At 40.8% G+C, this 18,535-nt stretch overlaps 1 long non-coding RNA gene across 1 annotated transcript in view; it reads left to right on the top strand.

Annotated features, from left to right (window-relative positions):
• LOC144588335 (uncharacterized) overlaps positions 1-17,533 on the top strand; it is an 84,281-nt gene extending 66,748 nt beyond the window's left edge. The window contains exon 2 of the long non-coding RNA XR_013543846.1: positions 11,055-17,533. This is a non-coding gene — a long non-coding RNA (uncharacterized LOC144588335). The remainder of the gene's footprint in view (positions 1-11,054) is intronic.
• The last annotated feature ends 1,002 nt before the right edge of the window (positions 17,534-18,535 follow it).

Raw genomic sequence — 18,535 nt, 5'->3', positions numbered from 1 at the left:
GATGACGTGATATCTAAAGCATCATTTTACCAATTATAGCTGGTTTCAGCATGTTGTGATATTCATTCTTTTCAAAGCAAGTCTTCAAGCTCTGACTAAATGTTACTGATTTCCAAAGCCTGTGTCCTGCTCTTCACTTTACAGATTTGGACCAAAGCCATTCTTATGATAGCCGTTCTTTCCATTTTGACTCCACCCTTTTACCAGACATTTTAATTGGCTTATTTGAGCTTTTCCCATTTTGTCAACACAATATCCTAGATGGGTAACTGTGCCTTTCCAGCTTTTTTTTGCCTACAATTCCCATCAGCCCTAGCCAGCACAACCAATGGTGAGTGATTATGAGAGCAGCATCAGTGCCTTAGCAGATGTTGACTAGCAAGAGGGGACCCCACCACACACTACCCCAAGGCTCTCCCCACAACCTAGAAGCTTCTTTAGAAAGTTTTCCCAAGAGTGTGAAAGGAGAATGCCTTCTGCTCAAGTTCTGCTGGTGGGAGCAGTCCCATGATCCAAAATACCCCCAATTCTATTCTAGGAGAATGTTAGCATAACATAGAACACTGTCCATAAATTTGTCCAGTGAGAATCATAACTTAAACTCTGAACGCTGGTTCACATGAGGTTGTGAACCAATCAAAGCCAGCAACAATTTCACCACCACAGTGGGCTGCAGCCATAATATCAATCCAAATCCAGCCGAGCTCATGCTTCTGAAAAAGGGCGGAGGGGAAAAATATTTAAGAAGCAGAATGACAATTGAGCATAGATGTGCTTTTTCTCGGGGAAAGAAGTATAATAACCCATGGCTTTTTTAGTCCCTGAAATACTTCTTGAAGTGAGGCATACAGTGCAAGTTGGGCTAATGTTTCCATTATCAAGCCTTCACTGCATCTATTATTGAAAGCAATGGTGTGTATGCTGAACTTGATGAACAGTAACCTTACAAAGAAGGAAACAAAAATCCCTTGGGGAATATTCTTTGCATTCACCACCCTCCTTTCCAGCACACACACACATGCTGATGGCTGGCTGCCATTTATGTTAATGCTTGCAGTAGAATTACAACAATAATCCTCATTGTAAAAACATGCTTTGCAGTTTGTTTTTTTAAAAAAGCCCCATTTTGAGAATACTGGAAAGAATGCAGCACTAGCATGTGAGGCCAGTGGGTTTTCAAACCAGTGTTGTTGTTGTTTTTTAAAAAATTGAGTCTCATTGGAATTTTATTGGGGTTTCCATAATGGGAGCACTAATCAGAGCAGACAAGCTTTTCTGATTGCCCACTGGCTTTCTGTCTTCCCCTTACAATGAGCAGCTGAAGTCACTGCTGATGATTGAGGTCATACGCTGCATGCAAAATCTCAAGTTCAGTTCATAGTATTCCAAGACTTGGATGGGAAAGGTCCCTGTCCTTGGGCTGCAGTATAAGCTATCGGCCTGTCCAGACTGGCATGTAGATCGGTATATGGATTGCTGTCAGTATGGTTTGGTTTGAACCAAATGCATGTATCGTCCTGCCCCTTTCAGAGCTGTTGCACACTCTCTGGCACAGCAGTAGGGCATGCACTCCTTTTGATATGATTTAGGGCAATCCTAATTAGCTTGTTGTGTAGCCTATGAGGTTGACTGTCTTTTACCTAAATGGAGCTGTGGCGGCATTATTGGAGGTGAAAAACCTGTGATGTAATAGGTAGGTTGTAGCATTAAAAAGGAGGATGTAGAAACCCCCTCCTCTATTTTCATCATCTTTTAAAAAATATTTCCCTAACTGATGAGTTGCAATTCTAACAGCATGCTAGGTTGAAGCACAGCTGTTTCAATATGTCACTTTAATTAACAAAAAAGAAAAAGAGAAAAAAAACAAAAGGAAAGGAAAGGAAAGCCACTGCAGGAAGCTGAATGATGGTTGCAAGGAAAGGTGGGGAAGGGGTCTAGTTCAACTCCATGGGCTCCCTCCCCACAAGACAGTGCAATCCCACCAGAGTCCCAACTGAGGAAAAAAGTGGGGAAAATGTCTTCTGTCTCTTCCATATCCTCAACCTTCATCCCCCAATATTTTCCCCTCATGCCAATACCACCAGCACAAGTTTGTCTCACCACCATTGTCTTCTGCTGCCGCCTCCTTATTTGCGAGTAAACTGGATAAATGTACTCATGAGGAAGCTGGTGATCCAAAGACTTGTGTGGACTTTTCTCACCAGAGAATAAACATCTTCAGTGTGAAGAAATGGATCACTCAATTGAGAAATAAAAAAAGATCACACTGGAGATAAGGACCTTTTAAGTGTGAACCAGACTGCTCCAAATTCCCCTGTCTGAACAGGCCTATTAGATTTCACATTCAGCATGCTCTTTAAAAATCCCTTCTTTTTCAGGTTAGAACCATTACTTTTTGTGAACTGTCCTCTCTGCCTGGGGGATTCTAGAAGATGGTGTTGAAGAAACAAATCCCTCCCAGCTCTGCACTCAAATAAGACGCATAGCCTCAATCCAGATCAAGACTGTCACACACAAATATGGAGGAAAGTTTACACCTTCTTCTCAGCCAGTTTTAAATATCAAAGTACAGTCCTCAGAGGGTTGGGGGGGGGAAAGGAAGGATTCTCACCTGACACCAGTGGAGACCTCCACCTTTAGTCTTCTCTGGATAATGGGAAGATGGGAAGAGGTGACATCAAAACCAGCTGGATGGGGCAAGCTATGAATCTCTCTCACCTTTGCATAATGGCATCAGCTGAACGGGCACAGTAGGCATCTACTTGACATTAGCAAAAAAAATGTTCCAACATTTCATTCCTGGTGTGTAATGTTTACTGAACAAATTGGCTCTGGAACCACAGAGCCCTCTTGCACATCAGTGTACAAACAATGCTGAGGTGAATGAATGAATGGCCAAATGCTAGAATACAATGTTGCTTTCTTGTTCAGAAGTAAATGTAAAATAAGAATAAAGTTAGCACTTCTGAGCATACGCAGAACATTCAGAATGTTTTAGGCTGCATTCTTACTTCATGTGGGATGTCTATAAAGCCTTACAAGCAACTCTGTGTGGTCTGAGTGTGTGAAAGCCATGGGATGTCCTAGCCTTATGCAGCAGTACATGAAGACTCTGAAGCATCCATGTGGGGTGAAGCGTCTTCTCCAGCTTGAGAGCTTCACAAGCACTGCCATAAATCTAGGTGGGAGAGAGCTTGAAAAACCCCTTTCTGACCACACCTGCAATTGCCTGTCTTAAAGGTAGAACAGTAATTTGACACCATTTGTTCTCCAAGGCCCTCAAAGAATTATACCTGTAAAGACATCTAGAGATAATTACAACAGCATGCCCACAAGCTGTGCATTTTATCTAGTATTGCAACAGTGCTAAATTAATCCACATGTGCTGGTGGCTGGAAGAAAATTTGTGATGTGCTTCATTTTCCTGCACATACAGGGATATGCTATACACACCCTCTTTGTTGGCACGAAGGTAGGCAGTATAGCTTGCAGCAATAATGTTTTTTCTCCTTAAAAATTAATTTTGCATCAGGCATTTTGGTTCTGCCAGTAATGGGATGGGGCAAGGATACACAGCATGTTCACTGGGTGTTTTATTTTGCAGTTTGCTTTCTGAGAGATTTCACTACTTTGGGAGCTGCATATTTTGAAGTGTATCTTGACAACCACACATGGCTTGAAGGCACACAGATACTGCAGTCTTCCTCAAACTATGCAGGGATGTTTCGAGACAGATGGTACCGAGTACTACCAGTCAAACACTATGCAGTAGTCCTGTCTTTCCCTGCTTAATTGATTTTGCACAGGATGGGGGAAAGAACGAATAAGTGATGGGCAACTACTGGAAGGTTGCAAACAGAAGTCAGCACCACTTGGACCCCAACCCCTCAAGTAGTAAAATTCTGCACATAAGGCAGGGCAATCACAGGTGGAAAGTCACTTCTGGAACACAGATGGGTTGTGAAACATGAAGGTTGCAGCCCTGTATACATTCTCATGGGAGAATGAACCCAACAAGGCTTGCTTCTGAGTAGACAGATAGGATTGTGCTGAGGGATTTTATTTACATTTTTAACCTAAAAAAGCTTGCCATAACAAAACATGAAGGTCATTTTCACATATCAGGGATTATCACCTTAGCTGCTGTTGTGATATTTGTGACATTATCTATTTTGCAAATTCATGACTGTGTACCACCTTTCTCATGGTGACGCCAGTTATTCTGCATGTCGTGTGAGAGCCTCATAGCTGTTCAACATTACACAGCCAGTCGAGCATGAATATGAGATGATAAGGTGAAGACCATAAACATTATTTCTTTGGACTCGGGGAGCTTTCAGGCAGGGATATAACTTGGTATTTGATTTGCTTTTAGTGCTGTCCTGCCCCTTTTAAAAGCTGTTTTATTCCTTTCTGGCACAGCACTAGGGCTGGAGTTTATTTGGCACGATTCGGAGTGCTCCTGATCATTCCATTCTGCAGGCCATACAGTTGGTTAATATGCTCCAAAACTGAGCTCTGGGTGGCCCTCTACTCTCTTTGGTGAGAACCCTGTGACATATGCAGCGGGTCGTGACAATAAAAGGGATGATGGAGAAATCTATTCCTCTATTTTCAAATAATTGAAAGGGGGGCAAACCAGAGCAATCTTAGGACCTGTCTGGATCCTTCTCATGGGAGAAGAAACTTCTCCAGTATGAACGGAAGAGTCACTCAAGCAAGAGACAAAATGGATCATACTGAGAACCTGATAAGAACCTATTAAATGCAACTCAGACCACTCCAACTTCCCCTATCTGGACATGTCCTAAAACTCCCAAAATACTCCATGTTGGCTGGGATATCATGTGGGCTGTACAGTGGGGTCTTGACTTGAGAACTTAATCCGTATTGGAAGGCGGTTCTCAAGTCAAAAAGTCTGTAGGTCAAGTCTCCATTGACCTATAGTGCATTGAAAACCGATTAATCCCGTAACAGGTGTTTTTGTTCCATTTTGGTTTTTTTCTGGTCTGTAAGTCAATTCTCAGGCTGCAAGTCAAACCTAAATTTTGCAGCCAGAGAAATCTGTAACTCAAAAAGTCTGTAAGTCAAGCCATCTGTAAGTCAAGGGTCCACTGTAGTTCAGAAAAGTCTCTTTTCACATGTCTGATACACACGTACAAAGAACTGCAGTAGACTTTCAAGGAGCTGGAGGATTTTGACAATATTCAACAGGAGAGGGAAGAGCTCCTGTTGAATGCAATTAGGATGTTTTCTCGCCTCTTTTCATTTACTTTTCTTTCAATGTTTGATCACAATATGCATTGTACAGTGGTGCCTCACTTAATGGGCGCTGCGTTTAGCGACGAAATCGCTTAGCGATGACTTTTTCGGAGTGTTTTTGCACTTTGTTTAGCGATGGTCCCTATGGGCGATTTTTGCTTAGCAATCGTTGGGACCATGCTTCGCATAGCGATTAAATTTTGGGTCCCCTGTTTCGCTTAACGATGGTTTAAACAGCCTCATGTTTGCTGTTTTTAAAATATTTTCCTGTTATTTATAAAGTTAAAGTTTGCTGTTTAAAATGTTTGAAATCATAAAGTGCACTTAATAAACCCTTTGTTAACCAAATTTGACTTTGTTCTGACTCTTTTTTTAATTTGTTGTTGTATTTTTTCCCCCTATTGAGATGCATTGAATAGGTTTCAATGCATTTCAATTGGGGAACCGTGTTTTGCTTAGTGATGTTTCCTATGGCGATTTTTGCTTAAGGACGGCAATTCGTTCCTATTGGAATGGATTATCCAGTTTTCAATGCATTTCAATGGGAAACCGCGTTTCGCTTAGCGATGAAATCCGTTAGCAGCGATTTTTCGGAACGAATTAACATCACTAAGCGAGGCAGCACTGTATTATACTAACATAATGACTGTTGTAAGACACTAGAGGACATTGTATTTGACTTGGTACATTTCTAGTTTTTTTTAAGGCAACCAGTTCCAAATTCTATTGTCTTATGACCTCAGAACACTACAGAGCCCATCTATGCAAACCATGAAACCATCCTGGTTAAAATAGACTTCTCAGTAGGGTAGCTGACTGGAAGCATGCTCATAGTTTCACAAACCTCCTCACCTAGATTCCTACCAACAGTTAAGAAACACCCACCGAAACAGTAATAAATGTGTATTCCTAACCTCTTTTTACAATTAGGCATGCCTTAGTTTTTCAGATTAAAAAAGAGAAAGGCCTGTTTATCAGTAATGTAATACATTGTGGACATTTGAGAGATAAAGGACCCATCTGTGCACATGAAGAGAGTAGGAAAGGCACCCCAGTTTTGAAGTTGAAAATATTTGTATAAAAAAGGAAACAAAATGTAAACAGTGCAGTGAGCATTCACTGTCTGACTGTACTTCCTTATACATATACACACAACAACTTTCCTCTTGTGGCTGGACTTCCTGGTACATATACACACAAGAATTTTCCCCTTCTTTGCTTTATTAAGAGCTCTGCTTTGTCTGATGCTTTAAAATAGAGTGATTGCCAGCTGAAAATGCTGTTTCCAAGGATTCTTCTCCCTTTCCTTGATGCTTCATGACAAAGTTTGTGTGCACTATTCCACACATCTAAAAATAGGCTTCACATATCTTGTTCTGAAACTTAATGCAACGGTAATTTTTGCTGCAATTATTCCCTTATTTCCTACTGATTGGGGGTGGGGAAAGAATCTAAATGACATGAACGCAATTTTATTGATTTTAATTGCTAGAGACTTAGAAGGACACTGTACACTTGAGAGTGTGACTAAAAGTAAGGCTGCTTGATGCACATTACACTGGGATTGAGGAAGATAAAGTACTAGCAATTACTATTGTCTCGATAGCATTTGAAGACAGCGGTTGAAGCACCGATTTACATGGCCAAGTAGAATATTTTTCAGAGCCAGATTTGTAAACTGAAAAGTCAGGAAGCCATCTTAGGGTCCAACTTAATTCTTTTTGATAGAAACAGTTCCCATGGAGGTCCATGGTGAAAAATAGAGGGAAGGAGAGCCCATTCCCTAAATTGTAACTGTTATTTATTGCAATGTGCACAGGCACACATACATGAACACACACAAAAAAAATCATAAGGTGATTTTAAGTGATTTTTGAGATCAAAATGGACTGTCTATTGTTCTCAAGGAGAGCCCTGGAGGAGGCAACCCAGATGAATGGTGCTTGTTCCAATCTAATGATGCTGCTTATCCAAACTTTTCGAGATTTGGATGTCCTTGAAATACAGCAACCACAAACATGTTGAGATAGAAATTTGCATGTGACCTTGATGGAGTCACTTGTTGCAGAGTGATGGGCTTGTAGTTCAGTTCCCTCTTGTGCCCCCTGGGAGAAGAGCCAACCTGTATGTCCTTGGACAAGCCACAAAATTATAGATCACCTATGGAACAAGGGACTTGTAAGCTGCTTCTCAGTCCAGTACTCTATACGAGTATACCTAAAAAAATCCCTGAAAAGTGTAGCTGTAAGTCAGGATCAGTGCAATGCCATTATAATTATAATTATAATTATAATTATAATTATAATTATAATTATAATTATAATTATAATTATAATTATAATTATAATTATAATTATAATAATAATAATAATAATAATAATAATAATAATAATAATAATAATAATAATAATAATAATAATAATAATAATAATTATTATTATTATTATTATTATTATTATTATTATTATTATTATTATTATTATTATTATTATTATTATTATTATTATTATTATTATTATTAGTGACTTGCTTGCAATAACTGGCAGGTTTTCATTCATGTAATATATTCCACTTTTTGCAGAAGCAGAGCCATTCTTTTTGCCAGCAAGTAACTTGCTCCTAAAGTATTTCACAGTTCTAGATGAAGTTGTAGCAATTATTGAGGTGTCCTTTCTGTGGAGAAGAAACTTTTTGGTTTAGTACATTTGGGATGGGGGCATTGGTGTGACCATCATTACCCTTTTAACCCTTTTAACCTAATTCAGATCATTTAAAAAATTGTAAATGTTTTCCCCAAGCAAAATTTAAAAACCAGCTTTTTACAAAAGGTTTAACCATGTTTCCAAGATGAAACAAACCCATTCTAATGCATTGGGAATTTTTCCTGACAATTCTATATGATGTTTTAGTTCTAACAAGGCATGGATGCCATGATCTTGGGGATTCTTTTTTTTTAAAAAGAAAACTGTTCCTTATTCTCCATAAAGTTTTGCTGGACTTTGGGGGATGCCCCTTGTATTCTGCAATGGTGTGTCAAACCCCAAGTTCTGAGGTGTTTCTCCCAGGGTCTGTGGGCTTCTAAATTTCATTAGATGCAATGCTAAGAAACAAAGCATATGCATGTGCACATAGACTCAAGAAAAATGTGCAGGTGTGTTGTAATGGTGCATGTGAATTAAACTTGCATATCACTATGCAGCTTTGTTTTCTCTGGTGGAAAAAAATCCTACAGATATCTATAACAGTTCATACAATCAATTGCCATTCACCAAGTGTATAGCAATTTCCTTTAGAGAAGTAAAGTTTTACAAACAGCTAGCAACTTAATTTTTGAGTGTAGAATGCTCTTGTTCAGTTTTTCAATCAGTTATTCTTGCCCTTCTCCAAGATAGTCAACTGTGCTCTATTTCTCGCTCATGCTTCTGTTCCTTCCTTTTTACCACACGACAGCAAGTTAATATTCTGGGGCATGGTCTGCCCTCACTGGGACATGAGATTTATTTCTCCTTCCTGCCCATACACACAAGTCTGTTTCTGAACATATTTTTGTATTTCTGCAAATCTTTAGATTCCTTTAAATCTGTTAATATCTCCCTTCCTTCTGAACTTTAGAAACGAAGAGAAAGATGGATATGTGCTTTAACCATCCTACTGTGGACTGACTTCACAGTCACAGGTTTTATATACCAAGTCACTTCATGGTCACTCATCACTTGAAGCTTTGCAGCTGAACGTATAAACTGTTGCCATGTAGATAAGGAAAGAAATGCATTGTGTTTGATGTCTTTGAAGAGGTAGCCATGCTAATCTGTGCTACTGCATCAGGCAAAACAAAAGAAAAATAAAAAATAAAGAAGACAAAAATGTTGTGGCACCTTAAAAGATTAACTGCTATCTTTTACTATGAGCTTTCATGGACAAGTTCACTTTTTCAGACATAAGAGTCGGACTGCATGGCAAATATTCATTCATTCATTGTATCTGTGTTGGTATGGTTGTATTTGTTGTGTAACGGAGTTATCGCAAAATGAAGAAAATTGCATTCTTCTGCATTATCCATCGACAGTAGAACATACCCCTCACAGATGAACTGACCATGCTTTGGAAGCCAAACATCACCCTCTGAATAAATCAATAAGTTTATTACTTTAATGTACACAAGCACAGTGTGTGGTAGTGATGCACATCAAGCAAACACAGAATATGAGTGCATACATCTTGCTATGGAGCCATCCCACTCCACCTTGGAAAAATTACTATCAACATCCTTCTGCATAGAGACAAAAGCATGGCTACCATCACAGATTCCAGAAGACAGCAAAATGAGGCAGAGATTGTCCTGAGGAAGGCTCACTGAAGAAACCTGAGGAAGCTGGACAAAAACCTAAAACAAAGATGCCACTTGATACTCTTCCTTATTTGCTCGGATACTAATGTATTCTCATGTGGGTTGGTTTGCTTGCATGAGTCACCTGTTTTGAGGACCAAGCTGATGCTTCAGTGTGTGCACTCAGTCCCTATACCTAGTGCTTGGTTTTTAAAATAATCCTCCTCCTCAATTTATTTACATTTTTTTTAAATTAAGAAACCCACAAATACAAATCTAAAACATAGATTTAGGCTACAAATGTTTTAAAAGCTATTAAAATGAATTTATTTTATGAAAGCAGGAGTCACCTGGAATAAAAATGCCCTAGCAACTGCCAATCTCAATTAGTGCTGCTGCCGCTGTTCCTTCCCCACTTAATTCCTCTTCTCCCCCCCCCTCCCCTGCTTCTCCTCTTTCCCCTTCTCTTCCAGGACTTGTGATGAACTTTCTTCTTAAAATACCATACTGCACAACCTAGGAAATAAGCAATTTATTTTCGCACAAGAGACAGAAAATCCTAGGAACACCTCTTATCATGCCTGGCAGTGGATCAAATAAAAGTAATTTGTCTGCAGGGGATCATTGGAATGGGCTGAATTAGGCTAAATGGGATTACTAGAGGTCACAGAGTGTTCCTTTATGTCATTTGGTGATCCTCACATCCAAATGATATATATCTACCTTAAGGAACTTCTGCTCTTATTGTGCTGTATTGTAAAGTGGCTTAAGAAGATTGCCTCTTCACAATATTATCAAATTAAACGCTTCCTCTGCTCTGTAGAAGTACAGAGGAAGTGAAAAAAATGTGCTACATCACATAACTTCTCTCTTTTTTTTAAATTTGAAAACCTCCTCCCAGAAGTGGGAGGAGACAGGAGGGAGCAACAAGGGGCATTTTTTTCTTATCTTCTAAAACTGTGACATGTCCTAAAGGTCATGTCAGGAATCTGCCCAGAGCTGAATTCACTGCTGAGTACCAGCTGGCGGTGGATCTGAGTAAACCAACCCATCTCCACAGTGGACCAAACAGCGGGCTAAATGCCCATAGGATTGCGGTTTGTGCTACTTTCATGACAGTCAGGGTCTTCTGGCTGAGGCAGCTGCTTTACTCTGCCTAATAGTGGGGCTAGTGCATTTTTTATGTTCAAGAAGGCTACAGATTGTTGAAAGAATTATCGATTTGTTGACAGATTACAATGCCATGCATACTTCAGGCGAAGTCATGACAGAAACACACATTTGAGACTGAAAGTATTTATAGTATTTGAGGGATTAGTGCAAGACAAAATGATTAGTTATAAGTTTGGCATTAGCAACCTTGTTTTGAAATGCTACTGGCAAAAAAAAAAAAGAATGGGAAAGAAAGATATTAACTGGCGCAGGTGGCAAATGACACGACTGATTGACTTTCCTGTCTTCACAGGTTAAACCCTTTCAGCTCACTATTTCAACACATTCCAGGATCGTAATGGCTGTGAATTTTGCAGACAACCTGCCTTGTTCGCTAGCAAAGCCCATTTCATACAGGTGAAACTTCTCATTTCACGTTTATTCTGAAAATGGAAATCAAGACAACGGTATGTCAGGAAAGGTAAGCTCTCAAATTTCTGCAGCAGCTCTGTGGGGAGCTGGAATGGCAATAAAATGGTGCCTGATGCTCAAAGGTCGAAACAGTAAAAAGGCTTATGCACTCATGTTGCCCTCTCACCATGTGCTTGGTAGGAGATGCTGGTGTTCCATTTAGACACCTATTCAAATGGGTCCCTTATGTAATAACACATTAGAATGACTTCTCTCCTAACGCAGCAAGGAAGGGGTATCATAGTGAGCCAAGTGACTTTGGCTAAGCAAAAAAGGCCACCGTATGGATTAACTCAGCATGTAGAATGTTTTTGCAGCCTCAGGACAGTGTGAGGGTTATTTCTTCATCAATAACAAATGGAGAATTGCAACAACTGTCCAACACATCCAGACATTTATTTGGTAGATATATAGCCCTTGCTTTTGCCTCAGGTGCTCATACCTGATCCTCCACCCCTACGATTGTCCTCACAGAACCCTGTGAGGTTGAGATTTAAGCCTTATTTAGGTATTCAAAAAAGGGTTGCTCTCAGTGTGCAAAACTGGGAGGAGGGCTAAGCCTCTCTCCATTGACATCTTCCACACCCTGAAGCAGAGAGCCTCTACTGGGCAAGGAAGCTCCCTACACAATTTGGCATCTGGAAATGCCAACATTTTCAATAATCTGTGAGGAAGGCTCCACATTTAGAGGGGACATTTTCCCTCAGACTGTCACTGTCTAGCGGGGGTGGTGGTGGTGGCATGGCTAGCATTCTTCTATCCTCCTCACACATTCAGATCAACTTTTTCTGAAGGTTCAAGGCCATTATAGGGCCTATAACGTCTGGCTCAAGATCAGTCAGTGAGCTTTAGGGCTCCCTGGGATTGGAACTGAACTTTCTTCAGTTCTAGCCCAACAGTTTAACCACGACACCATGCTAGTTCTGTTGCCCGGGCTACTTGACTTGAAGCAAGCTGGCAATTGATCCAGCAAAATGGGATTAGATAGTTTGAGAGAAACACATTGCTGATTGAGGAGCCATAGTCAATAGGGTCAGCATTTTACAGGACCAGGTGCAATCTTACTAGCCCCTCGTGTCTGCTGACCATTTCACTGTGCTTCCTGTACTAGGTTTGCAGCTCCAAAATCACCTCTAGCTGTCCATGGTGGCAGTGCTCAAGAATCACAAAGAACAGCCCAGTAATTCTTACATCTGGCAAATTATTATTGTGGCAGAGAGATTGCTTAGGCCTGCTAAAAGGCCTTGTTAGAAACCCCTGACACCATATAGATCTGGGATATCACAAATTCTGATGAAAGCAGTTCTCTGGTGTGTTTGTTTTATCCAAATTGAGGGTGGAGACATCAAAATTTACTCTTCAAAATTTTAGTCAGAGATGTGTTCCATAAAAATGCAGTAGGTGTGTAAAGTATGTACACTTGTATGTCTTTTAAATGATTAATGAATTTATCAACTTTAAGTCAATTTGCACCTTACCAGAGCATTAGTTCCTTTTTGAGATGCTTGACGTAAGGATGAGATAATTTACAGAATGGAAGTTTCTTGGTGTTTGCGTAAGGTTTCCATAACTTGCTGTGGCTAATAGACTAGGTGCCTTGGCACATCTTAGTTGCACAGTTATGTATGTGACCTCTAGGCACTTTGTCTTATTAGTCACAATTAGCCATATCAAGTTAAACAGACATTACATGAACACCAGAAGGATTCTGACCGTATGTTTAACATAGATTGTAATATTGCAATCCAATATTAGAAGGAAATGCAATTTTTCTAGTTTCTTTTTCATTATCTATTACAGTAACACGCAAGAATCCAGTGTCACTCAGAAGTAAACAAGAGTCTGCTTCACGATTTTAAATTAGCTTCTTTTGATTAGATCTTTGCTAATTAATCTACTAATGAAACATGCAATTCTAGATTTAGAATTGGCATGAACAACTTCCAGTCCTGTCAAAACAAATGCTTGGCTTATAAATCTGGAAAAACAAATCACACAGTATTTTTACATTTTTCATCTATTTTTATCATACGGTAGTTTGATTTTTAAATTTGCTTGTTTGTTTGTTTGTTGACTGAATCTCTATTCTCCCTTTCTTCCAATGAATGCAAGTCACCACACAAGGTCTCTTCCACCTGACTTTATTCTCACAGCAATCCCAGGAAAGTGGTAACACTTACCAAGGTCACTAGGTGCATGTCCTCGCTCAGTGTTGATTTGATATATGACCTCCCAAGTCCCAGCCCAGCACTTTCACCATAACACCCCACTGCCTATCAGTTGTACACTTCCTCTCCATTTATATTTGCACAGAAGAACTAGATTTTGCTCCATTGTGTTTGGAGGGGCAAGGAGGAGGTACAGTAGCCAATGATGGCTGGAGCTAGTGGTAAAGAGGCAGAGACCCTTGAGGAAGTGGTTAATCATACATAGGCAGGCAGGCAATAACTGAGCCTGGGGTGGGACCACACTCCTGTTTGCCTTAATGGACCAGCCTCTATTGCTGTGGTTCCCAACATAGGTCCCCAGATGTTCTTAGACTAAAACTCTCAGAAGCTTTCACTACTAGCTGTGCTGGCCAGGTTTTCAGGGATTTTTTTGTCCAAGAACATCTGGGGACCCAAGGTTGGAAACCATTCCTTTATTGGGTTCAGTTGCCTCATCTTGACTCCTGCGCCTGCTTGATATGTCTGATGGTAAAACTGGGTCTAGAAGGTGCTTCCATGACACAATTCCTCCCATACATTCTATCCACTTTACTGATATCAGGTTATTTCGCTTCGTTTCCTTGCTGTGCATCAAAACCAACAGCGTTTACAAGCAACCTTTTTCGCTACAGAAAATCATGGAAGGAGCTACAGTGGTGCCTCGCTTGACGAGGATAATTCGTTCTGTTGAAATCGTTGTTAAGTGAAATCCTCGTCAAGTGAAACGAAAAAGCCGACTGAAATGCATTGAAACCAGTTCAATGCGTTCCAATGGGCTAAATACCTCAGCATCCAGTGAAGATCCTCCATACGGCAGCCATTTTTGGTGCCTGTAAAGCGAGGAATCCCTCCTGAAAACACAGCGGGGAGCCATTTTGCACAGCAAGCGCCCATTTTAGAGCTGCCGATCAGCTGTTTCAAAATTGTCGTTTAGCGAAAAATCGGTTCCCGAAGCAGGGAACCGATCATCGTTAAGCAAATTTTTACCATTAAAACATTTTGTGATCGCAAAAGCGATCACAAAACTTCATCATCAAGCGGTTTCGTCGTTTAACGAGGTAATCATTAAGCGAGGCACCACTGTACTGCAGTTCTTCATTCTGTAATCTGTCATTGTGGAAGCATAGCCAGAAGATGAACAGAAAGGTGGAAAAGTCCATGGTTCCTAAGTAGACAATCTATTGTAGTTTTAATATCATTACTTTTTATATTATTTATATGCCACTGTTGTCCTCAGGGGAGACTCAAGGAAGCTCATGGTCAGTTAAAACTGTACAGTCATTGCCATTAAAAAACATTGTAAGAAAGAACACTAAAAATAATTAAACCTACATCAATGATAAAAGCACTGTTAAACACAATTTTAAATATTTTAAAAACATTTTTAAAACTGCTATATGCAATAGATGCTGCATTCCTTCTTAACCAATCTTTTTCTTGTACTCCCATATAATCTTTTTTAGACTTGCTGCTTTAATGCCACTGCCTCCTTTATCTTTCCCAGAAAAGAGCAAGATACAGTATATTTGGTTAAACACATAAATCTGAGGTGCATATATTTTCCCTCTTCAGATTTCATGTGTACATTTAGATCTGTGGCATACATACCTTTCCTGCCGGGGTTTCTGCTGTCTCTGACGTCTCTTCCACTCGTCGGAATAAACACTTTTGTGGTTTGGCTTTTTCAAGTATATACTTGTCATGCAGGTGACAGACTTCCCAAGGGACCGAGCATGGTTTGTATGGCTTATAAGCATGGCAGGAGCTCAGGTTGCACTGTGGCAGTTCTTCCACGTAGCCAGATCTGGATGGGAATGATTTGTAGAGGTAGCAGAAACTATTTCTGTAAACAGTGAAAGTTACGAAAGTTACCTTTTGGACCACACCTCCCAGAATCCTTCAGCAAATATGGCCAAATACTGTAAGTTAGTTCTGGAAGTTGTAGGCCCAAAAAAGTGTAAATGAAACTGCAAGATCGCCTTTTGGGATAGAAGGAGAGGCCCCCACCCGGCCTTAGTTGTAGAACTAACAGAAGTGAAGCACAGCACCCATCCACCTCCTGGACAACATTTGGGAGATCCAGAAGGGAAAGGGCCATAACTGAGGGTCAGGCGCACATCTTGCCTGTACTGTACAGAGTCCTCAGTTCTGTCTCCAACATCTCAAGCTAGGGTAGGCTTATTTCTTTGTCAGAAACCCTGGGAGGATGCTCCCAGTGTATGCAGCTAAGAAAGGGCAACTCCACCAGTCCTATGCAATGGTGATAGATGATGGAGGTTGCAGTCCAACAGTATCTCAAGGACCACTGCTATACATCATACCAAGCGAGATTGGGCAATGCTCAGACTAGGTAAAGGCAAACTTCCTGTAATACAAGGCATGTGTTTGTGCATTTTAAAAAATTACCATATAATAGTGGGTTTCAGGACATCTGTGGAGTGAATCAAGCTATCTTTCAGCGTGAAGAAGGTCAAGATTAGCAGCCACGTATTACCCCAACAGTGGCAACAGGAGAACATGCTCCACCACAGCTGAAGGCAGCATGCAAGCTTAGGGGGCTCAGGACAGGACACATGGCATACAGGGCACTCTCCAGTGGAGGAAAGGCATGCCATTGCTTCCTAGTCCACACCCCACACAGTACTTGCTCATTAAGCTCCCTGCTTTACTTTGCCTAATCCTAGGAGAAGCCTTGGCAAGGATTCCTCTGCAGGAGAATCAACCACAGTAGATAAGCGCCCCTGACTTAAAACGTACAACTAAATATCCCCTTCAATGTGAAGTTGCAGGCGAATATTGACTGACAATGAGACCAAAAGGGGCAACACTCTTTGGGAATCATTCCTCAGACACAGTTGTTTCCTCATAAACATCTCAGGATTCCTTGACCTATGCAAAAAGTGCCCCCTAGAAACAAGAGTATCTGAAGACACTGGTTTTGAGATTGCACTCTCGTACCACCTCTAAATCTTATGAAATGGAGGTAGCATCTCACTGTAGTCACTCCCATTCAACAATAAATGGAGGCGTTTCTAAAATAAAATGGAATATACTGCTGTTAGCTCAAAGCATACTTAATATAAACCTTTATTTTTAAAAGGTTCTGTAGAGAGGTAAGAAATCTGGCTTCTCTGCCCTTCCTTTACAACATCAGTCAATAGACATACAGTGATCTGATGAAAATGTAAATCACGATTAACTTTTAGTCACTAAAGCCATCATAATAAGGAAAGTTTGTATTGATCTTTGTCCTAGGGCCCAATTACCTAGATTAAGTGCTTTTATTACATGAAATACTGAGCATGGTATTTAATAGCTTGGCATCGATTTGTATGAAATTGCATGTGTAAAACCAAAGCCTTTACGTAAAGACAGTTAGGTAAAAGTAAAGGTTCCCCTTGACATTTAGTTGAGTCGTGTCGGACTCTAGGGTGCGGTGCTCATCCCCATCTCCAAGCATAGAGCCAGCGTTTGTCTGAAGATAGTTTCTGTGGTCACGTGGCCAGCGCGACTAGACACAGAAGGAGGTACATACAAAACACTGGCTGGATTGTTCAATGATTTAGGTTATCTGGCTGCAGAGCCAGAGTTTGGGAGTTCAATTCCCCCCACTGTGCTTCCTGGAGAAGAGCCAGACTGTGTAGTCCCAAGATGCCCCCAGAAGAAGGGAGTAGTAAACTACTATTGCGTATTCTCCACCGAGAAAACCATGGAAAGGGTCACCATGAGTGAGGATCGACTTGGTAGCACAGAGTTATAGCTGGCTGGATAGCTCAATGAGTTAGGCATCTGTCTGCGGTAAAAGGATGGGAGTTCAACTTCCTACTGTACATCCCAGAACAGTGGCCTTGGGCAACCCTCACAGTCCCCAGGTGCCCCCCAGATGAAGGGAATGGTAAACCACTTGTGAAGACTCTCTACCTTGAAAACCCTGAAAAGAGTTGCCACAAGTCAGAACTGACTTGCGGACACACCATTGATTGTTATTACATTCAAAGCACTTCTGTGGTTCTATTTTTTTTTTCTGAGGAGTCTGGGTGCATTAAGGGAAAGCTTCAGATGCTTAAATGGTGAGGATAATACTCTGTACATTTTCAGACATTGCAAATAAAAAGGTGGGCAACGTTGGCTGGTCTGAAGGCCAGTTCCTCCTCACCTGAACTGCCATTGGTGCACACTGCCAAAAGTCAGTGGTGGAAATGACCAAGTTCATTTCTAATTCTATAGCAACAACATTATTTGGATTTAAAACAAGGCATTGGAGCACAAACGTTTTACAAGAGAACATTTCCTCAAAGCTTCCAGGTGCATGATTCTCCTCATGTTCTTTACTAACAAGAATGACCGCTGCCATGGCAGGAGGACCCCAGAGATAAAAAAATGGGTAGTGTGTGTGTGTGTGTGTGTGTGTGTGTGTGTGTGTGTGTGTGTGTGTGTGTGGTCAATCTCTTATTTAAAGACAGCAGAGACCCATCTGAGGAACACCTATATCATATTAGGTAATGTAAGGCCAACGTATCTTCCAGTTTTTCCTTATATTTTTTGTCTAAGACATGGAAGTGACCACAATCTACTTAACAGGGATGTTCTTGATGGCCCCTTCCCTCCCCCAATGGTTCTTGAAAGGTTCCTACCAGTTTGCGACATTGCCCTCTAACTACTAGTGCAGGAGGGTGGAGAGTGTGTGGCCAACTAGAGGTTGGTGGACTACAAGACCCATTACAGTAGTTCTAACCTCCATAGCCAACTGGAGAAACAGTGGGAATTACACCAGCGGATGCCTTAAAATGATTGCAGAAACCTCTCTCTCAAGCATCTGGCTCTGACCAACAGGAAAATACAGTATGTTCATCCAGTCAGTAGGAAATTACTGACAAAGACCACTGAAAACACCTCTGCTTAGACCAGGGCAGGCAACCTTTTAAATGTCAAGAGCTGCATTCTGTTGAGGTAATCTGTCAATGACAATGTGCAGTTAGTGATGAGATTGACATCTGTAGATAGAGCAAGAACAAACAAGCCCATTTCTTTTCCTCTTTTCTCTTCCTACCCTAGCAGGCTTTTGCAGAAAGAACAGATTGCTCTTGCAGAGCCCTGGATGGCTATTTGCAGAAGG

This window comes from Pogona vitticeps, chromosome 3, assembly GCF_051106095.1.
Source record: "Pogona vitticeps strain Pit_001003342236 chromosome 3, PviZW2.1, whole genome shotgun sequence".
In the NCBI taxonomy this organism is placed as follows: domain Eukaryota; kingdom Metazoa; phylum Chordata; class Lepidosauria; order Squamata; family Agamidae; genus Pogona; species Pogona vitticeps.
Note: the sequence above shows the minus strand (reverse complement) of the source record. Positions and strands in the feature narration are given on the sequence as shown.